Below are 24,931 nucleotides of genomic sequence, written 5' to 3'. Positions count from 1 at the left end.
CAAAGACATACAAGTATTTCTTAGCTACTAATAATTTTCACATGGATCTTAAAAACTCATGTAAGGCAGGAAAGAATATTTTAAATTGTACTTTAAAAATTTAAGTATAAACTACTTTTACTTACTAGAGTTTATCAGAAAGGTTGGAGTTTACTATTTTTAATTAAATTCTCTAATGTTCTGCTTTTCTTTGTAATCCTGATTCATAACTCCTATACTTTATTTTTTTTAAAAAAACCCATAAGCTCATAATGAATTAGTTAAGGTACTTGTTTTTATAATCATTCATGTAATCATATAAAAATCAGAAGTTTTTATAATCATTTTCACTGAGGAATTTAAAAACATATTTGCTTACCCACCCCAAGTAGTCTTCCAATTACAAATACTCCATGTGGCTTTCCTCATGAGTCAAAAATCTAGAGTTGTATGAGACAAGTGAATCACAGAAGAAAACAGAAGAGATGCTTGACACAATACAGGCACTGAGTTTTTTATTTTGCTACCAAATTTCTCATTACACTGAACATTTTTAAGTGCCCCCAAAGTAACACAATTCAGCCTCTTATAAACTGAAGGCAGTCTGTTTTGTCTGTGCTCCAGGAAAAAATAAGATGCTGCTCTCAAGACTGTTTCCCTTCACCTAACTGCTATTCCTGGCAAAGTTCATTTTCTCACCAGCCATTTGCTGAATGCCTATTATATGCCAAGAACCCAGACTACACATGAATTACTCTCCAGGAGTCGGCAGTCTAAGAGGGAAAACAGCAATTTAAGTGCACATTCACCTAGGTCCATAATCCATTATCCTGAGCCCTAAAGGCCAATTCAGAATCTGAGAGCTTATTGTATCAACACATATTTCATAACACCCCAACTGGACTTTGTGGCAGCACCCACATAATCCAGAAGGAATATTTCTACAGCAAAATATAAGTATCTTCACAATCAAGTGGGGAAAAGATGGACTAGCAACAGTTTCACATTAGTTCAAGTTAGGCTGTACCATCAAATGAGTTCAAATTACATACGGTTTTGCCACTAATGATACATGAAAAAAGCAAAACCCTGCGGTTTCAAAGCATTTTGGATCTCCAAATTATGGGTAAGAGACTCTCTTTTAAAAGCAAATAACAGTTTATCTAAAAGATGTGTGAGGCATTCCCAAGAAAGGAACACTTTTCCAGTAAGTACAATCTATTATGCAGTGATTAATCACAGTCTCATTATCAGTTCAGTTCAATTCAGTTAAGTTCAGTTGCTCAGTCAGGTCCAACTCTTTGTGACCCCATGGACTGCAGCAAGCTAGGCCTCCCTGTCCATCACCAACTCCCGGAGTTTACTCAAACTCACATCCACTGAGTCGGTGATGCCATCCAATCATCTCATACTCTGTTGTCCCCTTCTCCTCCCACCCTCAATCATTTCCAGCATCAGGGTCTTTTCCAATGAGTCAGTTTTTCATATCAGGTGGCCAAAGTATTAGTTTCAGCTTCAGCATCAGTCCTTCAAATGAATATTCAGGACTGATTTCCTTTAGGATGGACTGGTTGGATCTCCTTGCTGTCCAAGGGACTCTCAAGAGTCTTCTCCAACACCACAGTTCAAAAGTATCAATTCTTTGGCGCTCAGCTTTCTTCACAGTCCAACTCTCACATCCATACGTGACTACTGGAAAACCCATAGCTTTGACTAGACGGACCTTTGTTGGCAAAGTAATGTCTCTGCTTTTAAATATGCTGTGTACGTTGGTCATAACTTCTTCCAAGGAGTAAGCATCTTTTAATTTCATGGCTGCAGTCACTATCTGCAGTGATTTTGGAGCCCCCCAAAATAAAGTCAGCCACTGTTTCCACTGTTTCCCCATCTATTTGCCATGAAGTGATAGGACCAGGTGCCATGATCTTAGTTTTCTGAATACTGAGTTTTAAGCCAACTTTTTCACTCTGCTCTTTCACTTTCATCAAAAGCCTCTTTAGTTCTTCTTCGTTTTCTTTTCCATAAGGGTGGTGTCATCTGCATATCTGAGGTTATTGATATTTCTCCCAGCAATCTTGATTTCAGCCTGTGCTTCATCCAGCCCAGCGTTTCTCATGATGTATTCTGCATAGAAGTTAAATAAGCAGGGTGACAATATACAGCCTTGACATATACTCCTTTCCCAATTTGGAACCATCTGTTGTTCCATGTCCAGTTCTAACTGTTGCTTCCTGACCTGCACATAGATTTCTCAACAGGCAGGTCAAGCGGTCTGGTATTCCCATCTCTTGAATAATTTTCCAGTTTGTTGTGATCTACACAGTCAAAGGCTTTGGCATTCAATAAAGCATAAGTAGATGTTTTTATGGAACTCTCTCGCTTTTTCAATAATCCAACTGATGTTGGCAATTTGATCTCTGGTTCCTCTGCCTTTACTAAATCCAGCTTGAACATTTAAAGTTCACAGTTCATGTACTGTTGAAGCCTGGCTTGGAGAATTTTGAGCATTACTTTACTAGCATGTGAGATGAGTGCAATTGTGAGTTAGTCTGAGCATTCCTTGGCATTGCCTTTCTTTGGGACTGGAGTGAAAATTGACCCTTTCCAGTCCTGTGGCAACTGCTGAGTTTTCCAAATTTACTGGCATATTGTCTCATTATAAGTTACAGCAAATCCACTAAAGTGTAACAAATAATTTCTTACAAAATTGGTAGTTACGAGAGAGACAGACAGATGGAGACAGAGACAGAGAGAGAGGGAGAGACACATGGCTAGTAACGTAAATCAACTTCTTGATTATAAGCAGCCAAATTCTGATTCTGAGCCTTCACCTTCTCACTGTAAAAGCCAAGCTACCCATTTAGATTCATGATTCTCAACTCTCATGGCACACTGACCATGTAAGCTGATTAAGAGATTTTTGACCTGTAATAGTATATAGGGGGAAGATTACCTGGATGACCCCTGAACTTAAAAGATCCTTAGTATTTAGCCAACTAAGAGATGACATTTGCTGAGCGCTTACTATGTTTTACACACTGTTCAGAACTCTTCACAGTAACTCGTTTAACAACCTCAATTCAACCTCAGAAGGTAAGTGCTAATATCAACTTTATTTTACAGATGAAGAAACTACATGTTTTGGAGGTTATAAACCTCATCCCAGTTCACACAACCTCATAAGTGTTGGAGTATGACTACACTTACTGTGTGATCACAGAAACTGTTTTAAATTCTGAGTCTCAATTTCCTCATCTGTACAGGGGAGACACTAGTATCTACCTCTAAATGATTGTTTTAGGGATTAAATAACACACATAAACAAACATCCTTAGAACTTTAAGTCAGAGCTAATTTGGCCTATCGAGGGAAATATATGAAGAAGCTATAATCAGAGGGCTTCCGTAGTGGATCAGACGGTAAAGCGTCTGCCTGCAATGCGGGAGACCTGGGTTCAATCCCTGGGTTGGGAAGATCCCCTAGAGAAGGAAATGGCAACCCACTCCAGTATTCTTGCCTGGAAAATTCCATGGACAGAGGAGCCTGGTCAGTCCATGGGATCACAAAGAGTGATCCCTGGTAGGCTACAGTCCATGGGATCACAAAGAGTCGGACATGACTGAGAAACTTCACTTCACTTCTATAATCGTAAACACGACTCAGGTTCATATTCACATCTGCTGATGGGTCAATAGATAGAACAATACTTTTTTTAAAAAAAAAAGGAAAATAAAATTATCACCATAAAGAATTCTGTTCAAGGCCTCAGCATCTCAATTCTCCTGCCATGTCACCTCTTCTTTGTCTTCTCGACCCCTTGAAAAGCACCACTGCTTCCTCACTGACTCCAGAGGCTGGAAGTTTGCTGGGAGAGGACCTACATTACTCCTATCCCATCTGCACTCTTACTTACAGACCAGGATTCTCTTAACAGGCATGGAGGAGGGAAAGGTTCAAAGAGGGAGAGGATAGGAGAGAAAACATTCAGTCCTTTAAAGGGCTACCTCTAACTACACCCACCTCCTGAAGATCAATACCTGACTCTCCAACAGTACCTTGCCCATCCCACTCCAATACTGGAGCATTTCAGATTTTAATTAATGTCTTATCCATGAGGTGTGTAAGGAAAGAAACGCAGTTGACAGCCACTAATTTAACCCAATAGCCTAATCACTGGTTCTCAAAAGGTGAGGCCCAGCAGCGCCAGCATCACTGAGGAACTTACCAGAAATGCAAACTTGTGGGCCCTTTGCTAGGCCTGAAGAACCAGAGACTCTGAGGGTGGAGCCCAGCAACCAGTGTTTAACATGCACTTCAGGTGATTCTGACACCTCTTGGAATCTGAGAACTACAGGTCTAAACTCTCGTCTAAAACCCCTCAATTGGAGGAAAGTTCAAGGATGTGCGTTCATGCCTGAAGAAGTTCCTAAAAGCACTTATGACATTTATATTATCTTGCTGGTTAAGCAAAACATCTAAATACTTTTTTAAAAATAAAGATAATAGATGGAATACATAAAGAAAGAAATCATTCCCCTTCCAACTGGTTTTAAAATAGAGCAAAACTATTTCCCATATTTGAAACATGAAGATGTTTTTGGTTTTTCTGAAGGGCAACCTGAGAATGAGAAAAGAGGCACTAGAAGGGAAACAGGAGTTTCTCTATAGATTTCCTATTTCAACACTCTCAGCTTAACACATTTTTTACAAAGAAATCATTAACAATTTCTTGATCTATTTCGGGTGTTATCTTCCTTTTCCTCAAGGGAAACTATCCATCTGGCAAAATCTTGATTTTCTCTTTTTGGGGGGGCAGCCATTACCTCTTCTCAATGGGACTTCTCTGGTGGTTCAGATGTTAAAGAATCTGCCCACAATGTGGGAGACCAGGGTTCAACCCCTGAGTTAGGAAAATCCCCTGGAGAAGGTAATGGCTATCCAATCCAGTATTCTTGCCTGGAGCAAGAAACCAAGTTCCTTATCCAAATGTCACAAACAGATTCACTTGGGCTGAACACTCTGGATCACAATTTGCGGCTCTATCATCGAATTGGCTACATGATCATTGCAGAAACCTAAACTGAGATGGTAAATTCCAAGACCCCATAAAATGATATGCATAAAAATGTTTAAAAGGAATAGAAATTCATGGAATTACAAGCAAATGGATTTTTCTGTTTCATTCCTACATATTTTTTACATCCGTGTTATAAATTAAATGTGTGTGACATATGCAATGTCTTAGCCTATTTGTTGTGTATAAAAGCTGAGGATTTAACCCTAAGTTCCTTAAGTTTAATTTTTAAATTAAAATTATATTAAAATTTTAATTTAAAAATTAACCTTAATCAAGGAACTAGAAAAGAAGGGGAAGAAGTCTTGAGGCAAAGCTAACAAAAATCAAAATTACTGCAATATCAAGTATTACATGAAAACCTGATGCACAGTACATCTTATATTAATAAATATAGAGTGGATGTTTCTATTCTTTCAGGGTATCCTTTTCAAATTTCCACATACATATATAAAGACACAATGGAAGTTTTAAATGAATAGGTATAGCTTTTTTCCAGTTAGCTTTTTGGGAAGACTTTCAAAAAAAGAATTTTCTTCCTGCTTTTTATATTCTTATCTATAGTCCTAAGTGCATAATAAATGAGACTATTCCAACTATTGTCAATTCAAACCATTAAGTGATTTATTCTTCCACTCAACAAACATGTTATTAAACATTTACTCTCGGCCAGACATGGTAACCCCAATCAGAAAAATTCATCTTCTCACAACAGAGTTAAGAATAATTATATTAGGATGTTAAGTGCCACCAGGCACATAATTAGAGTGTTATGTCACCAGAACCAAATGTTTCAAGAGAATGTGACTGGACTCAACACACTAAGGATTTCCCTTAAACTTAATGCAATACATTCTGAAGCCATTTTCAGGTGCTTGTATTTTTTAGCTGTACTGGACTTCCTTGGTGGCTCAGATATCAAGAATCCATCTGCCAGTGCAGGGTTCAATCCCTGGGTCAGGAAGATCCCTGGAGAAAAAAATGGCACTGACTCCAGTATTCTTGCCCGGGAAATCCCATGGACAGAGGAGCCTGGTGGTCAACAGTCTGTGGGGTTGGAAAGAGTCGGACCAACTTAGTGACTAAATAACAAACAACAACAACCTCTTAAAGTAACTAGTTCTGTAAATTCACTGTCAGTGATGTAAACTAGTAGAGTATCTCCTCTTATTTAGTCCTCAAACTATTTTCTCTAAACTGAGACTCCTCTAGTTTTAGTGTTTTTAAGGCTTTGTGAACCAAATATTTGGAAAATCAATCATGATTATGTAAATTACAGATCATAACCTTGTCAGCCTGTCTTTTCTCATATAACTTCACTCAAGTGTTATCACCTCTTGGGTTTTCTGAATAGGAACATGCATCGTTCATCTCTGTATCACTCACTCACAAAGTCTTACACCCTTTAAAGTCACATAATTTGCTTTTGTTTTACCAGAAACAAGACCTTCAATTTACCAGATTTGGTTACATATTACTCTTGGTTATATATAAAAGAAATTTTAATTAATCTTACCACTAAGGAAACGACTTTGATGCTGGGAGGGATTGGGGGCAGGAGGAGAAGGGGACGACAAGAGGACGAGATGGCTGGATGGCATCACTGACTCGACGGACGTGAGTTTGAGTGAACTCCGGGAGTTAGTGATGGACAGGGAGGCCTGGCGTGCTGCAATTCATGGGGTTGCAAAGAGTCGGCACGACTGAGCAACTTCACTTTCACTTTTCACTTTCATGCACTGGAGAAGGAAATGGCAACCCACTCCAGTATTCTAGCCTGGAGAATCCCAGGGACAGAGGAGCCTAGTAGGCTGCTGTCTATGGGGTCGCACAGAGTCAGACACGACTGAAGCAACTTAGCAGCAGCAGCAGCAACACACATCAATCACGATCTAGCTCATTTGCTGAGTTGGCTGGAGAGGACAAAATGTGATTTGTTTAATTAACATATTCATAGATAGGTAGCTACAATTCCGTATGTTCAGAGTTATAAACATAAAATCTCTTAAAAGTTTCCAATAAGAGGTAGAAATATGAGTATAGCACTCAGTATCTCCCTCCCAGTGCAGATTTCATTCCCCAGTGGCTCAGCGGTAAAGAATCTGCCTGCACTGCAGGAGGTGCAGGAGATGCTGGTTCGATCCCTGGGTTGGGAAGATCCCCTGGAGGAGGGCACGGCAACCCACTCCAGTATTCTTGCCTGGAGAATCCCATGGACAGAGGAGCCTGGTGGGCTACAGTCCATTGGGCTGCAAAGAGTTGGAAATGACTGAAGTGACTGAGCATGACGCACGCAAAACTATTATGCCTACCCATGAGATAAAACAGTGAAGTTTTACTAATTAAGAGGGACTTCCCTGGGGGTCCATTGATTAAGACTCCCCACGCTTCCACTGCAGGGGGCACATGTTTGATCCCTGGTCGGAGAACTAAGATTCTACAAACCACACAGCATGGTCAAACAAACAAACAAACAAAAATGACAAGTATACTTATATGATATTGGTTACCAATGCTACTTCAGGATCATACGTCACCAAAATGTCGTATGATTGCTGTCCTGGGTTTAGACCAAGAGCTAATTTATAACCTACACTAGCTTCTTTGGAACTCCACTCCATTCCCAGTTCCCCATCCCAAGTAACATCCTCAAAGGCTTTTCTTGGCTCAGTGGTACAGAATCTGCCTGCCTAGACAGGAGACACAGATTCAATCCCTGGGTCGGGAAGATCCCTTGGAGAAAGACACGGCAACCCACTTCAGTATTCTTGCCTGGGAAAATCCCATGGGCAGAGTAGCCTGGAGGGCTACAATCCATGGAGTTGTAACAGAGTCCAACATGACTTGGTGACTAAACAACAAAATGGCTTCAAAATCCATCAGTCAATACAGGGTTTATCTCCACCAAGTGCCTTGAACGCTACATCCTGCTCTTAGTTACATTTACATCGTAGCCACACTCAGTTTTACTCTACTTCTCTGCTGTCCTATGGACGTTTTCATCCTGCCACACCTACCATCACACATACCAACACTGCTCTTCAGCAGCATTACGGAAACACACATTTTTCCATTTAAATACATAATTTAAAGAAGCCCAGAAAGTAAAAAATGTTTCAAAATCATTTTCTTATAAAAACTGGTCACCATAAGCCATGTTAATTATCCTAAATACAATGTATAATCTATGTCACATACCAGTTGGAAAAATAAAGCCTCATTCAGCTTTAGTTGCATTATTGGGTTTTTAATTTCACAAACCAAGGAATTAATACCCAATTTTTGTATTTTAAACAGTTCCTGGGTAAAGGTGTTTAGGTGGGGAACTCATAAAAACTGAAGGGGAAAAAAACTGACTCAAGCCATTGGTAAAAGTCATCATAACAAAAAACACCAAAAATTCCTATGGAAGAGCCCAGAGGTTATTAGTTCTTTGGGCATGGAGACCACTATCCTCATCTTTGTCCCTCCCAAAGTAGTGTGTACACTTTGTGGTACAGATTCTATTTCTCTATAGATAAAAATGTGTTACAAGTTAGATGAAGAAAGAGTAAAGCTTCTAAAAACATGGCGTTTTTGAAGACTAAGAATCAATGTTTAGGGCTTTCCTTGTGGCTCAGGGGTAAAGAACCCACCTGCCAATGCAGGAGACACAGGTTCCATCCCTGGGTCCAGGAAAATCCCACATTCTGAGAAGCAACCAAGCGCGCGCATCACTGCTGAGCCTCTGTTCTGTTCAACAGCCCAGGAGCTGTAGCTACTGATGCCCTGGAGCCCTGGAGCCCATGCTCCACAAGAGAAGCCACCGCAATGAGAAGCCTGCACACCACAGCCGGAGAGCGGCCCCCAAGCACCACAAACTAGAGAAAAGCCTGTGCAGCAACAAAGATTAAAAACAAGAAAAAGAACGAATGTTTACAGACAGTTATTATCCAACTGTTCATATAACCCAAAATTATAAATATAAATCAACTGGCCAGACAAAGGCAAAACTGGGAAAACATTTTAAGCTGTATACTGCCTTAAATATTAACTATGAACATTAACTTCATATTATTTTAGGAAGTCAACAGTACCAAAGTGTTGAACTCTTTTAATGTGATTTCTACGTCAAAACAAATTAAGTAAGATAAAATTCTCGGCAATTCTAGAGGAGGCTCCCCATAACGCAAACCAGGAAAACGGTACTGAGGAACACAAGCTGTGACCTTACCAAGCATTTTTTTGTTCATAACTATTACACCAAAGGAAAGTCTTTGGTACCCGCACCATTCACAGGACATTTGTAGGGTGGCTGTAGCAAAGCACAGTAGTTAAAGCGCTGCCTCTAGTACCCAGCTGTTCGGATTTAAATATGGCTTTTCCTCTAGCACATGTTTACTGGCAATTGGAAAAATTCACAAAGGTTAGCTGAAAATGTTAGCACAGTTGAAAAAAAGATGTCTTTGAACTAAAGATGGACAAATGTTAAAAATATTTTAAGAGAGGAAGTATATTTAAGCAGAAATTATTTTAAATAATCAAACCATTTTGGAGCTAGTTTCATTTTTCATCCTAAGCCAGATATTTCTTTAACTACTGCCTATTTTCTTTTCATTCTTTCCAGTCTTATTATGGATAAGTTTGAGGCTTACTTAAAATTAAAATTTGCAAATCTTTGTAGTTTAAAAATTAATTGTCCAGCTTGTAATCAAGGTTGGTCCATTTTTACGTCTTCCTACCTGTTCTACTCATCTCTTGGTTATGAGTATTCCCTCCACCAGAGGGCAGACAAAAGAAAGATGAAGTCGTGAAATACAAAGCTGATAACTTATTCGCTTCCAGAGAATCTTGAGCGATGCCACCAAAAGGCTTTAAACAGCACTGATGTTTTCTGAGACAGTCTTCAATGGCAAAAGCGTTAAATAAACTACAGCCAGAAAGGTAGCAATATTAATGCATTTATTCATTCATCAACAAATATCTGGGTTCCAACCACATGCAGGGCACATTCCAGGCTCCAGGGATTCAGCCGTAAACAAAACAAAGTTTCCTGTGGTCATGGAGCTTTATTCTACATATGTCCAGGAGAGGATAATAAAGCATGTGAATAAATAACAATTTCAAGTAAAGCACTGTGCAGGGGGGAAAAAGAAGCTACAGGATGACCAGGAAGGGTATTTTTAAATAATTTAATCTTTAAAGACCTGAATGAAATGAGTGAATGAGCCATGCCTTAAAAGGGGAAAAGCACTCCAAACACAAGAAACAGTAAAATGCAAAGGCCCTGAGGTAGAAACTAATTTAGCAAGCTGAATCAACAGGAGACAGGGGTGAAGACTGGAGGACTGGAGGGGATTGAACAAAGCAGAAGCTATACAGAGGTAGGCAGGAGCCAACTACATGATACATGGGCCTCTAGACCATAGTAAAAACTTCATATTTTATCTAACACTAATGGGTTTTGATAACTGGGAGACAATCTAATTTGACTCATACCTTTTAAAGTTCGTGCTGGTTGCCAGGAGACACACGACTGGAAGCTGAAAGACCAGTTAGGTGCTACTACAGTTGTCTGGGCCAGGAAAGATGGTGGTTTGACACAAGGATAGTGGTAGTGGAAGTGATTAAAATATAAGACAAATTTGGAATAATTTTTAAGTTAGAGCCCATTGTTCAGTCGCTAAGTTATGTCTGACTCTGTGACCCCATGAACTGCAGCACGCCAGGCTCTCCTGTCCTTCACCACCTCCCAGAGCTTGCTCAAACTCATGTCCATTGAGTCGGTGATGCCATCCAACCATCCTGCCCTCTGTCGTCCCTTTCTCCTCTTGCCTTCAATCTTTCCCAGCAACAGGGTCTTTTCTAATGAGTCAGCTCTTTGCATCAGGTGGCCAGTGTATTGGAGCTTCCACATCAGTCCTTCCAATGAGTGTTCGGGGTTGATTTTCTTTAGGATAGAGCCCATAATACTTGTCAATAAACATAGGAGGAGTGAATCAGGATTACTCTTGGGAGTTTTAAACTTGAGCATCTGGGTGGACGGTGATACCATTAACTGAGCTGGAAAAGAATTACAAGCCATAGCCAGTGAGGCCAGATGAAGATCAGAATTAGTGTCCCGGAAGTCAAGGGAAAGAATGTTTCCACAAGGAAGGAGTTGTGTGGTTCAGAGATCTGCCACCCCTGATGACACTGAGAAGAATGGTTCTGGGGCACAGGAAAGATAAAGTCTCTGGAACAGGTTCAGAAGAAAATGGGAAGTGAGGAGCTGAGAAGCAGACACAGGCGAAATGCAATCTTTGAAAAATTTCTGAACACAAGGTAGCTTTAATACTTTTTGAAGTTTTAACTTGCCTGTTTTTGAAATTTCAAACTTAAAGTCAAAAAATTTTGGTGGCTCACTCTCTGTCTGCAATGCAGGAGACTCAAGTTCAATCCCTGGATCGGGAAGATCCTCTGGAGGAAGAAATGACAACCCACTCTAGTATTCTTGTTTGGAGAATCCTATGGACAGAGGAGACTAGTGGATTATAGCCCATGGCGTCAGAAAGAGTCAGACGTTGATTTCGCTACTAAACCACCACCTACCATAGTGAACACTCTTATTCCATTCACCTAGATTTACCAACTGTTAACATTTGCCACCTTTGCTTTATTGCTCTCTTTATATGTACTAATCATTATTGTTTATTCATTTGAGAGTAAACTGAAGGTATTTTGACCCTTTACTCCTAAATAATTCACTGTGTATCCTTCTAAGAACAAGGTCATTTTCCTATGTAACTACAGTGCTGTGCTAAGTCACTTCAGTTGTGTCTGACTCTTCGTGACCCTATGGACTGTGGCCCACCAGGCTCCTCTGTCTATGGGATTCTCCAGGCAAGAATACTGGAGTGGGTTGCCATGCCCTCCTCCAGGGGATCTTCCCAACCCAGGGATCGAACGCACATTACTTACGTCTCCTGCATTGGCAGGCGGGGTCCTTATGACTAGCGCCCCCTGAGAAGCCCTGTAACTACAGTACAATGAACAAATTCAGGAAATTTAACATTGATATCCTATTATTTAATATTCAATACATATGCAAATTTTGCCAACAACCCAACCATGTTCTTAGAGTAGATTTTCCAATTCAAGATCCAGTCCATGATTCTGCACTGAATTTAATTCGCAGGGCTCTTTCCTTTAATCTGAAACTGTTCCTTTGCCTGTCTTTGTCTTTCACAACATTAGTGTGTTGGAAGAGTACAAGCCAGTTACTTAGTAGAATAATCCTCAATTAAAGTTCGTCTATTGATTCCTTGTGATTAGATTTTGGTTATGCATTTTATAAATACCACAGGAAAGTAACAACATTCCCTAGTTCAAGTGTGTCAAGAAGAACATGTTTTTCCCACTACTGGTGATATTCATTTTGATCACTTGGTTGAGGTGATTGATGCCTGACAGACTTCTCCACTGTGAAGTTACTGTATCCCCCTTGGTCATTAATCTCAAGAGAGTCCACTGGAAACTGTGGTGATATCCTTTCCTCCATCCAACTTCCTCAACTAGTAACATCTGCCTGACTCAGTATTACCATAATGGTTGCAAACCAGTGACTTTTCTAACTACTGTTCCTTCTACAGTTTTTATTGGCTGTCCACCAGGAAAAAATTTTCCCTTTTTCTTATTTATTTTTATGGACTTGGGGATTCTGATTGTATTCAATCAGTTATAATCCATTACTGCTATTACTCATTGTGATGCCCCAATTCTCTCAGATTTGACATGCCCCCATTTTCTTAAAAAACACCTCCTTACTTTGTGTTCCATCCTCATCTTGTATTTTCCCTTCTCCAGCCTTGGAACTGAAAGTAAAGTCTGATGCTGAAAAGAGCAATATTGCATAGAAACCTGGAATGTTAGGTCCATGAATCAAGGCAAACTGGAAGTGGTCAAACAGGAGATGGCAAGAATGAACATTGACAATATAGGAATCAGTGAACTAAAATGGACTGGAATGGGAGAATTTAACTCACATGACCATTATATCTACTACTGTGAGCAAGAATCCCTTAGAAGAAATGGAATAGCCATCATGGTCAACAAGAGTCCAAAATGCAGTACTTAGATGCAATCTCAAAAATGACAGAATGATCTCTGTTTGTTTCCAAGGCAAACCATTCAATATCACGGTAATTCAAGTCTATGTACCGACAGTAATGCTGAAGAAGCTGAACTTGAACAGTTCTATGAAGACTTACAAGACCTTCTAGAACTAACACCCAAAAAAGATGTCCTTTTCATTATTGGACATTATAGGGGACTGGAATGCAAAAGTAGGAAGTCAAGAAACACCTGGAGTAACAGGCAAATTTGGCCTTGGAGTACAGAATGAAACAGGGCAAAGGTTAACAGAGTTCTGCCAAGACAATGCACTGGTCAGAGCAAACACCCTCTTCCAACAACACAAGAGAAGACTCTACACATGGACATCACCAGATGGTCAACACCAAAATCAGACTGATTATATATTCTTTGCAGCCAAAGATGGAGAAGCTCTACACAGTCAGCAAAAACAATACTGGGAGCTGACTGTTCAGATCATGAACTCTTTAGTGCCAAATTCAGACTCAAATTGAAGAAAGTAGGGAAAACCACTAGACCATTCAGGTATGACCTAAATCAAATCCCTTACAATTATACAGGGGAAGTGACAAAGAGATTCAAGGGCTTAGATCTGATAGACAGAGTGCCTGAAAAACTATGGACGGAGGTCCATGACACTGTACAGGACGCAGTGATCAAGACCATCCCCAAGCATAAGAAAGGCAAAAAGGCAAAATGGTTGCCTGAGGAGGCCTTACAAATAGCTGAGAAAGAAAAGATGCAAAAAGCAAAGGAGAAAAGGAAAGATATACCCATTTGAATGCAGAGTTGCAAAGAATAGCAAGGAGAGATAAGAAGGCCTTCCTCAGTGATCAGGGCAAAGAAATAGAGGAAAACAATAGAATGGGAAAGACTAGAGATCTCTTCAAGAAAATTAGAGATACCAAGGCAACATTTCCTGCAAAGATGGTCTCAATAAAGGGCAGAAATGGTACGGACCTAACAGAAGCAGAAGATGGGATAGCAAGAATATACAGAAGAACTATACAAAAAAGATCTTCACGACCTGGATAATCACGATGGTGTGATCACTCACCCAGAGCCAGACATCCTGGAATGTGAAGTCAAGTGGGCCTTAGAAAGCATCACTATGAACAAAGCTAGTGGAGGTGATGGAATTCCAGTGGAGCTATTTCAAATCCTGAAAGATGATGCTGTGAAAGTGCTGCACTCAATATGCCAGCAAATTTGGAAAGCTCAGCAGTGGCCACAGGACTGGAAAAGGTCAGTTTTCATTCCAATCCCAAAGAAAGGCAATGCCAAAGAATGCTCAAACTACCGCACAATTGCACTCATCTCACACGCTAGTAAAATAATGCTCAAAATTCTCCAAGCCAGGCTTCCACAATACGTGAATCGTGAACTTCCTGAGGTTCAAGCTGGTTTTAGAAAAGGCAGAGGAACCAGAGATCAAATTGCCAGCATCCACTGGATCATGGAAAAAGCAAGAGAGTTCCAGAAAAACATCTATTTCTGCTTTACTGACTATGTCAAAGCCTTTGACTGTGTGGATCACAATAAACTGTGGAAAATTCTGAGAGAGATGGGAATACCAGACCACCTAACCTGCCTCTTGAGAAATCTGTATGCAGGTCAGGAAGCAACAGTTAGAACTGGACATGGAACAACAGACTGGTTCCAAATAGGAAAAGGAGTACGTCAAGGCTGTATATTGTCACCCTGCTTATTTAACTTCTATGCAGAGTACATCATGAGAAATGTTGGACTGGAAGAAACACAAGCTGGAATCAAGATTGCCGGGAGAAATATCAATAACCTCAGATATGCAGATGACACCACCCTTATGGCAGAAAGTGAAAAAAAAAAAAGCCTCTTGATGAAAGTGAAAGAGGAAAGTGAAAAAGTTGGCTTAAAGCTCAACATTCAGAAAACAAAGATCATGGCATCCGGTTCCATCATTTCATGGGAAATAGATGGGGAAACAGTGGAAACAGTGTCAGACTTTATTTTTGGGGGCTCCAGAATCACTGCAGATGGTGACTGCAGCCATGAAATTAAAAGACGCTTACTCCTTGGAAGAAAAGTTATGACCACCCTAGATAGCGTATTCAAAAGCAGAGACATTACTTTGCTGACTAAAGTCTGTCTAGTCAGGGCTATGGTTTTTCCAGTGGTCATGTATGAATGTGAGAGTTGGACTGTGAAGAAGGCTGAGCACCGAAGAATTGATGCTTTTGAACTGTGGTGTTGGAGAAGACTCTTGAGATTCCCTTGGACTGCAAGGATATCCAACCAGCCCATTCTGGAGATCATCAGCCCTGGGATTTCTTTGGAAGGAATGATGCTAAAGCTGAAGCTCCAGTACTTAGGTCACCTCATGCGAAGAGTTGACTCACTGGAAAAGACTTTGACGCTGGGAGGGATTGGGAGCAGGAGGAGAAGGGGACGACAGAGGATGAGATGGCTGGATGGCATCACTGACTTGATGAACGTGAATCTGAGCGAACTCTGGGGGTTGGTGATGGACAGGGAGGCCTGGCGTGCTGCAATTCATGGGATTGCAAAGAGGTGGACACGACTGAGCAACTGAACTGAATTGAACTGAACTGATGAAAGTGAAAGAGGAGAGTGAAAAAGCTGGCTTAAAACTTGGCATTCAGAAAACTAATATCACGGCATCCGGTCCCATCACTCAAGGCAAACTGATGGGGAAACAATGAGAGACTTTATTTTGAGGGGCTCCAAATCACTGCAGATGGTGACTGCAGCCATGAAATTAAAAGACGCTTACTCCTTGGAAGAAAAGCTATGACCAACCTAGACAGCATATTAAAAAGCAGAGACATTACTTTGCCAACAAAGGTCGTTCTAGGCAAGGCTATGGTTTTTCCAGTAGTGATGTATGGATGTCGGAGCTGGACTATGAAGAAAGCTGAGCCCTGAAGAATTGATGCTTTTGAACTGTGATGGTGGAGAAGACTCTTGAGAGTCCCTTGGACTGCAAGGAGATTCAACCAGTCCATCCTAAAGGAAATCAGTCCTGAATATTCATTGGAAGGACTGATACTGAAGCTGAAACTCCAATCCTTGGCCACCTGATGTGAAGAACTGACTCATTTGAAAAGACCCTGATGCTGGGAAAGATTGAAGGAAGGAGAAGGGGACGAGAGGATGAGATGTTTGGATGGTATCACTGACTCAATGGACATGAGTTTGAGTAAGTTCTGGGAGTTGGTGACGGACAGGGAAGCCTGGCAGTCCATGGGGTCGCAGAGTCGGACACAACTGAGTGACTGAACTGAACTGAGCCCTGGAATTTGCCATTTAGATTTGGGCAAACTAGCTGCGCTCACTGCTAATAGGGTGTCATTAGTTCTAGCCCTGTCATTACACAGAGTTAGCAATTATATGCATGTCTGTATGAATGGATATTTTAATCACAAGTTCATATGGATAACTCTAATTCCCATCCAACACTGCCAAGGTCTTCACTGCCCTCTTCTATTTCCTATTTTTATTTCCCTTCTTCTATAGTGAAAATCCTAGTTTCCAACATAGCAAGGAATTTACTCGTTTGCTCAGTCCTACAATACACACAGAACAATTGTAAAACTGCTACTTCTCTACCACTATATATAACAGCCTACTACACCTGGTTCAAGATTTCTTGTTTTTATTTTTGTAAGTCCTTTTATCTTAGGTTAAAGGTATCTAATCAAATTCTGTGTTAAAAGTTTACTTGGATTCATTTTCTTTTTATTCTGATAATTTGTTATTAAAGTACAGTCAGTTCATCTGCTGCTATTTGTATTCAGTTTTAGAAGTTTTTTCCTTCCCAACCTTGTTAATTTCATTTAAGAAATATATAAAATATTAAAAAGTTTCCAAAACTCATAACTACACAAAAAGGTGTGACAGAGCATAGCCACTCCCTCCACCATCCCTTTTACTCTGTTCCTACCCATTTCCCACAGATAACTAATTAATTTATGGTTATCTCTTCTCTATTTACTTTTGCTATATCAAAGTATGTTTTCTCCATATGGAACAGAGAAATGGGACAGAATACTGGATCAAGAAAGAATTTTAAGATGGAAGACATAACAGAATGTTTGAATTATTTTGTAAATAATTTCACAGAAACTGAAAGAGAAGATGTAGAAGGGATAGGATAATTACAGAAGGAAATGTCCATCAAAATTCTTTCTGGCTTAATTTGAGGGACATCGAAGAATTCCCATATTCCAAAATAGACTGCCATCCTGTTTGTAACCTTCCAAATTACTAATATCTATGGCTCTAGAGAACTCACATAAAAATAGGGTTATTATTTAGAAGGATAATTAAGCTAACGCTACCTACTAATGTTGGGCTTCCCTGGTGGCTCAGTAATAACGAATCCACCTGCTAATGCAGGAGATATGGGCTCAATCCCTGGGTCAGGAAGATCCCCTAAAGAAAGAAATGGCAACCCACTCCAGTATTTTTGCCTGGGAAATCCCATGGACAGAGGAGTCTCACAAAAGAGTTGGACACAACTTAGCAACTAAACAATTACAACCTATCAATGGCAGTAGGAGAAATTCCGCCCTGGCAAGAGGGAAGTTTCAAACTTGAGCTAGACATTTAAGAGGAAAAGAGGTGAGAAGAGAATGGCTAAGACGAGGACCTGTATAATAGCACTGACAGACAGTAATGATCGCACTAGAAAAATAAGCTCACATCTCTAGGAACATCTTGGAAATTTTACTTATATGCTAATGAGTAACAGGGTTATTCCTCATGATGCTGTCAGTATGGCACAGAGGGAAGAACATAAACTTCACAGAGAGGTCTGGCCTTAAATCCCAAATGAATTACCTAATAGCTACATAACCACTGGCAAGTTATTACTTAACATCTCAGAGCCACAGTTTTCTTACCTGTAGAAATGGATAATGTCCTTTTTACCATGTTAACATAGGACATAAACAGAATAACGTACAGCATTGCCCCTGGCCCAGATGAGTGCGCACACTCAGGTGTGTTCAACTCTTTGTGACCCTATGGACTGTAGCATGCCAGGCTCCTTTGTCCATGGAATTTTTCAGGCAAGAATAATGGAGTGGGTCGCCATTTCCTTCTCCAGGGGACCTTCCTGAACCAGGGATCGAATTTGTGTCTCTTGCACCTGGCCCAGAACATATGTTTAATAAGTAGTTCCTATAATAAACACAGATTAACAACGTAAAGTGCTACAATAACATGCCTGAAAGGAATCTGTGAAATCACACCATCTCAGGCAGTATTTGGGGCTTTCTGGTTAGCTCAGCAGTGAAGAATTCGCCTGCAGTGCAGGAAACATAGGAGACTTGGGTTCAATTCCTGGGTCAGGAAGATACCCTGGAGGAGGTCATAGTAATCCACTCCAGTATTCTTGCCAGGAAAATTCCAAGGACAAGGAGCCTGGTGGGCTACTTAGTCCACGGGGTCACAAAGAGTGGGACCCAACTGATCATGCACATACGCAGGTGGTACTTGGTAAGAGAAAAAAAAATGTCCACGTAATTCCAATTCTCAATTTTCAGAATGTCCCAGAATCTATTTTTAAAGGTATAAAAATATATGCTGACATACTAAAGTGCCAATGATTTAAAAGAAACCATTCTAGGGAGATGTTGATCAAATGTTAAAAACCTCTAGTTATAAGATGAATACCTTCTGGGCATTTAATGTACAACATGGTGACTACAGTGTGGTTCAGATGGTAAAGAATCTGCCTACAATGGGGGAGTAACCCAGGTTCAATCCATGGATCAGGAAAATCCTCTAGAGAAGAAAATGACAACCCACTCCCACATTCCTGCCTGGAAAATCCCATGGACAGAGGAGCCTGGTGGGCTACAGTCCATGGGGAGGCAAATAGTCAGACACAACTGGGCAACTAACACTTTCACTGCATACTTGAAAGCTGCTGTAGAACAGATCTTAAATATCCTATACACACACACACACACACACACAGAGCTAATTATAGCAGGTGATGGATGTATTAACTAACCTTAACTTCCACAATCATTTTGCAATTTATATATCAAATGATCACTTTGTACACTTTAAACTTACACAATGTTATATGTTAATTGTATCAATTATATCTCAATAAAGCTGGAGAAAGTAATAATAGAAATTATTCTGCAAGTTAACTGCTAACAACTCAGAATAAACTAAGGAATGCCTACAGCTCACAAAGAAATGAACATAAATGTATTACAAGCAATATCACCCAATCTTATAATTTTATAAATTCGTATACACACAAGAGAATTAAGGACACTGAATAAAGCAGTATTCTAAGTTTCTATTTTACTTTCAAAGTAATCTACAAACCAAAATGTAACATGGAAAGTCTTAAATGACCTTTAACTAAATACTGAAAAATACAATAAACTTTCAGCGCCTAGAATCAGTAATAACCCCAAAGCCCCACATAAGAGTCTTAATATGTGCAATGGCAATGAGACTCAGCATACAATTTTATCCTATAGACCGTCGTTTTCCTTGACAACTAGTAATGATTTCTCTTTCATCTTAATAAATCGGTGTGTGGTCTATTTCTGTTCTAGAAGATGCGCTTAAAGGTCACAATCTCAGTTTGCAATACTAAGATGATTAGAATCCATCAACAACGCAATGCAGAATGTCTTAAGAAAACTTTCCAGTAGGGTGCTAATCCACAGACAGAGCTATTTTGCTTGTGGAGGGAGAAAGACGCATCCACACCCTTTACTAAGAGAAAAGGAAGGAGTGGGGGAAAAAAGGAAGAGAGAGAGAGAGAGACGCACAATAACAAAGCACTGCTTCCATAAACAAATGAAAGTCTGTTCTTAAACTTTGGGAAATTCTATCTTCCTCTACCAAATAGCAATAAAACTACAAGGCAATCTTTTTTTATTTTTTAAATATAAATTTATTTGTTTTAATTGGAAGTTAATTACTTTACAATATTGTATTGGTTTTGCCATACATCAACATGAATCCGCCAAGCAGAAAAAGACTACGGAGAGAAAAGGAAAAAACATTTTATCATGTACTGAACTTACAAGTATTCAAAATCCTTAATCTCCACCTCCACCAAATATCCACCAAATATTGATCATCACATCTTTTTCAAAATAAATCTAACATGAAAATACTGGACTCATTTTTAGCACTTGGTAGAGAACTTTCCTCTCTCCCGGCGCTCACCACCCAATAACCCTTCTGGGCAGCCCTGAATAACCGCTATTCTCGGGACAAACAAGAACTCGCGTTCCAATACCCCGGAGGGGCCTCCGGGAGCGGAGAGGAACTAGGGGTTTGGAGGTCAAGAACCACTGACCGCCCCTCGCTGCCCAGAGTCAGCGGTCCGAGCCGCCCAGGAAGTGCCCGAAGCGGCGGCCGAGCGGCGGTCCCCGCACCCGAGCAGAGTGCCATCGAGGCGCACCCGCCCCGTCCCTCCCAGGCAAGGTCCGCCTCCCGGAGTCCCCAGTCTTCGAGTCAGGAGGGACCTCGCCGACCCCGCGCCGCCTTCCAGAGCCGGGTTCCGCCCGGGCGGCCCCGCGCCGCCTCTCGGGCCGGGTTCCGCCAGGGCGGAACCGCGGCGCCTCCTGCCCCAGCGGGACGCACCGACGAGCTGCAGCTCGCGCAGCCGCCGCCTACCTGGAGGGACCTGGGGCCCGCGTGGACTCGGGGTGCGGAGGTCGGCTGGGCGCTCAGCAGCCCCTGGCGCGCGAAGCCAGCGTGCAGAGCGCAGTGCACCGCGAAGACCAGCGCCGCGAAGATCCGCCGACCACACCCAGGCCCGCGCCGCCCAGCAGCCAACTCCGCGGCGCGCGGGGCCGGGGCGGGGACGTGGCTCGAGGCGCAAGGCACGAGGCACGAGGCGCGCGGACTCGGCGGGGACGCGCCGCGGGCGCGCGCAGATCCTGGAGCTTGCGCGTCCGGGGTCGGGGGGCGAAAGCTGCTGGCGCGGCGCGCAGCTTTTGCTTCCTATTTTTTCTCTCGTTTCCTGCTAGAAGGAGAAGAAAAACATTAATTCCCCGGGCAGTTTCGTTTTCTTGGTGAGGCGCCTGGACTCCGGAGCACACTTCTGAGGAGCGCCCAAGTGATGTGGCCAGTTTCCTTCCTGCCACCGCGCAGGCCTCAGCTTGCTCTTGGGCTGGATAGAGGGGCTGACTTAGGAGACCTCAAGGTCCCATTTAGGTTTCACATTCTGTGAACTGAAGCCCCGAGACTTCCAAAATTGCCTTGGGATCCCAGCTCTATTGTCGCTAGTTGTGTGACCGTGTACCGTCTCATGGACTGTTTCATCGTGGGCAAAGTAGGGCTAGTGTACCTACCTCATGAAGGTGCGAAATTTTTTAATGAGGTAACGTTTGCACAGAGCCTGCCTCTGAATAAATGATCAACGCTTGGAAGTTACTGTTACTGCTCTCGTTGATGAAACCGGGCCTTCCAGATAACCCTGTCAATTCTCTCATCTCTGCATGAGTTAAACCACATGCAACCGACTTTTTCCAGATTTCTAGGGCTGTTTTATGTTTAAAATGTCATAAAATGAATGCATCTACCCAGTTTGCTTCCTCTGAAGTCAGTGCCGCCCGGGAGCAATTTTCCTCTCCCCCCACCCCCATCTTTCTTCTGAGTTAAATCCAGTTTGACAGACTGTTGCTATAGCATTCCTTCTCTGACGTCAAACAATTTAAAGAAACAGCCCCGGGTAGCGAAAACTGCAGAGGAGTTCTTTGTGGAGTTTCTGTGAAGAAACGTTCGAACAATATCCTGAGAGAACTTTAACACCTCCGCAGCCTTCGATTTCTTCTTCAGCAGCTCCCTGAAATAAATTTTTTAGTACCTTCATGATGAGCACACCCTGACTGCAGCAGTGGAGAAAATGTGACCGCTTTGTAGAAAAGCCAGACCATGACAAAAATGGAAACAGCTGTGGTGCTAGGACGATGAAATTATAGGTGGTTCCCCACCCCCACCACCAGATTTTTATTTTCCTTAATGTGGGGTGCTTGTTTCCATTAAGAAAAAGGAGGAGACATGCCAAATCTTCTACATATATGTGTCTGAAAAGTTGATTGGGACCTGAATAGTTTGCAGCCGTAACTATTTATGTTTTGTTAATCAAATCCTGAGCATTATCGTTGTCATGTTTAAGAGGAAGCCAAGGGAAATTATTATTTAAGGAACTCCTGTTATGTACCAGGCTCCCTGCTTTCTTTTGTACTTAGAGAATTGTACTTAATTCTCATACTAATTTTTCAATGTGCAGTCTTTGTTTTACAGATCAAAAAAAAAAACACATAAGGCTCAGTGAGATTAAGTAATTTATATAGAATTACACAGTGTCACAGACTTTATATGGAATTCAGATTGGATCGACTCCAATGCCCACCTTCTTTCAGATTCTTTTCTGTCCCCTGCCTGTGCACTGGCACTTAACAGTTATTATAGTTCTTTGAGAGGTGGTTGGGCTAAGATTATCAGTTGAAAAGCAAGTTACTGGTATTTAGGAAAACCCAATGGAAAATACTGAGTTATTCTCTTCCAGGAAATATTAGGGGAAATATAAATCAACAGCTCCTAAACACAAAAACCTGAAAAAAAAATGTTACAAGAATTTTATTGCCAATTATTTGGAGATTTATGAATAAGTTACATAAAATGATCACTTCAACCTTCCTGAAAATTTGATGTGGACCGAGAAATTACTGAAAGAATAAAGTCCAAGTACAAGAAAGAAAAGTTTAATTATTATCCAAACTAGTCCATGTCCAAGAATATTATATTTCTGTTTTGCCACATCTGCTGCACATTTCCCTGAAAAGAATACTTACTTGTTAAAGGACAAGCCTGTATTATAAATCTGAAAGTGGAAATGATGAAAAGAATTTCTTTAGCAGGAATAATTTTCTAAAAACACAGCAATACATCTAACTGATCCAGCAATTAGTAATCTTTCACATGCTAATATAATCCATGTAGAAAGACAGAGAGAGAAGGAAAGAGAGGAAGAAGGAAGAGAGAGAGAGAAGGAAGAGAGAGAGAAAGAAAGGTAGGTATTATGAATATTCTTCAAGCCTGTGGATTTGTGTAGACAATTGTGTAATGATGTATCCTGCCTGCTTCTAATAATTAAATCCAGTGTTCTTGTGTTTGGATTCCACTGGCTGGTATTTAGGTTTCTAACTCATTAAGCCCATGTTGGCAAATCCTATTCTATTAAAAGAGGATGGAGAGGTGGTCTCCCCTAGAGAATCTTGGAAGACAAAATTCCTGTCTGTCTCATCCTTGTGTTCTTTGTGATGTTTAACAGAATACCTTGTAGATTCTAAGTACACGGTGGACAAATGAATAAATAAAGGCACCTGGCTACTTCTTTTACTCAGCCTTCATACCTGCCTCCTCAGGCCCCTACTCAGAATCATGGAAAGGAGAAGAGTAATCACTATTTTTCTGGGAGTTCAGTTGTCATTGCCTCTGCAGGGTGTTTTGCTCGCTTATAACCAAATTCAGAGAAGCTCTGCTATTGGTTTTATATTGGATGAATCTGAAACCCATTCTCAGCAAGCTACGGTAGAATCCACAGTGCATAGGTTCATAACCTCGGCTTTTAAATCATACCCTCAGTTCAGTTCTGTTCAGTCACTCGGTCGTGTCCAACTCTTTGCAACCCCATGAACTGCAGCACGCCAGGCCTCCTTGTCTATCACCGACTCCCAGAGCTTACTCAGACTTGTGTCCATTGAGTCGGTGATGCCATCCAACCATCTCATCCTGTCATCCCCTTTTCCTCGTGCCTTCAATCTTTCCCAGCATCAGGGTCTTTTCAAATGAGTCAGCTCTTAGCCTCAGATAGCCAAAGTGCTGGAGTTTCAGCTTTAACATCAGTCCTTCCAGTGAACACCCAGGACTGATTTCCTTTAGGATGGACTTCTTTGATCTCAGTCCAAGGGACTCTCAGGAGTCTTCTCCAATACCACAGTTCAAAAGCATCAATTCTTCGGTGCTCAGCTTTCTTTATAGTCCAACTCTCACATCCATACATGACCGCTTGAAAAACCATAGCCTTGACTAGATGGACCTTTGTTGACAAAGTGATGTTTCTGCTTTTTAATATACTATCTAGGTTGGCCATAACTTTTCTTCCAATGAGTAAGTGTCTTTTAATTTCATGGCTGCAGTCACCATCTGCAGTGATTTTGGAGCCCCCCAAAATAAAGTCAGCCACTGTTTCCACTGTTTCCCCATCCATTTCCCATGAAGTGATGGGACCGGATGCAATGATCTTAGTTTTCTGAATGTTGAACTTTAAGGCAACTTTTTCACTCTCACTTTCATCAAGAGGCTCTTTAGTTCTTCTTCACTTTCTGCCATAAGGGTGGTGTCATCTGCATATCTGAGGTTATTGATATTTCTCCCAGCAATCTTGATTCCAGCTTGTGCTTCTTCCAGCCCAGTGTTTCTCATGATGTATTCTGCATAGAAGTTAAATAAGCAGGGTGACAATATACAGCCTTGAAGTACTCCTTTTCCTATTTGGAACCAGCCTGTTGTTCCATGTCCAGTTCTAACTGTTGCTTCCTGACCTGCATACAGGTTTCACAAGAGGCAGGTCAGGTGGTCTGGTATTCCCATCTCTTTCAGAATTTTGCACAGTTTATTGTGATCCACACAGTCAAAGGCTTTGGCATAGTCAATAAAGCAGAAATATATGTTTTTCTGGAACTCTTTTGCTTTTTCAATGATCCAATG

The 24,931-nt window shown here is 41.2% G+C and overlaps 1 protein-coding gene across 1 annotated transcript in view; it reads right to left on the bottom strand.

Annotated features, from left to right (window-relative positions):
- GNB4 (G protein subunit beta 4) overlaps positions 1 to 21,067 on the bottom strand; it is a 69,710-nt gene extending 48,643 nt beyond the window's left edge. Inside the window, exon 1 of the mRNA XM_018047547.1 lies at positions 20,828 to 21,067. The gene's annotated coding sequence lies outside the window, so the exon portion shown is untranslated. The remainder of the gene's footprint in view (positions 1 to 20,827) is intronic.

This window comes from Capra hircus, chromosome 1 (assembly GCF_001704415.2).
Source record: "Capra hircus breed San Clemente chromosome 1, ASM170441v1, whole genome shotgun sequence".
In the NCBI taxonomy this organism is placed as follows: Eukaryota; Metazoa; Chordata; class Mammalia; order Artiodactyla; family Bovidae; genus Capra; species Capra hircus.
This window is presented reverse-complemented; position numbering and strand designations above follow the sequence as displayed.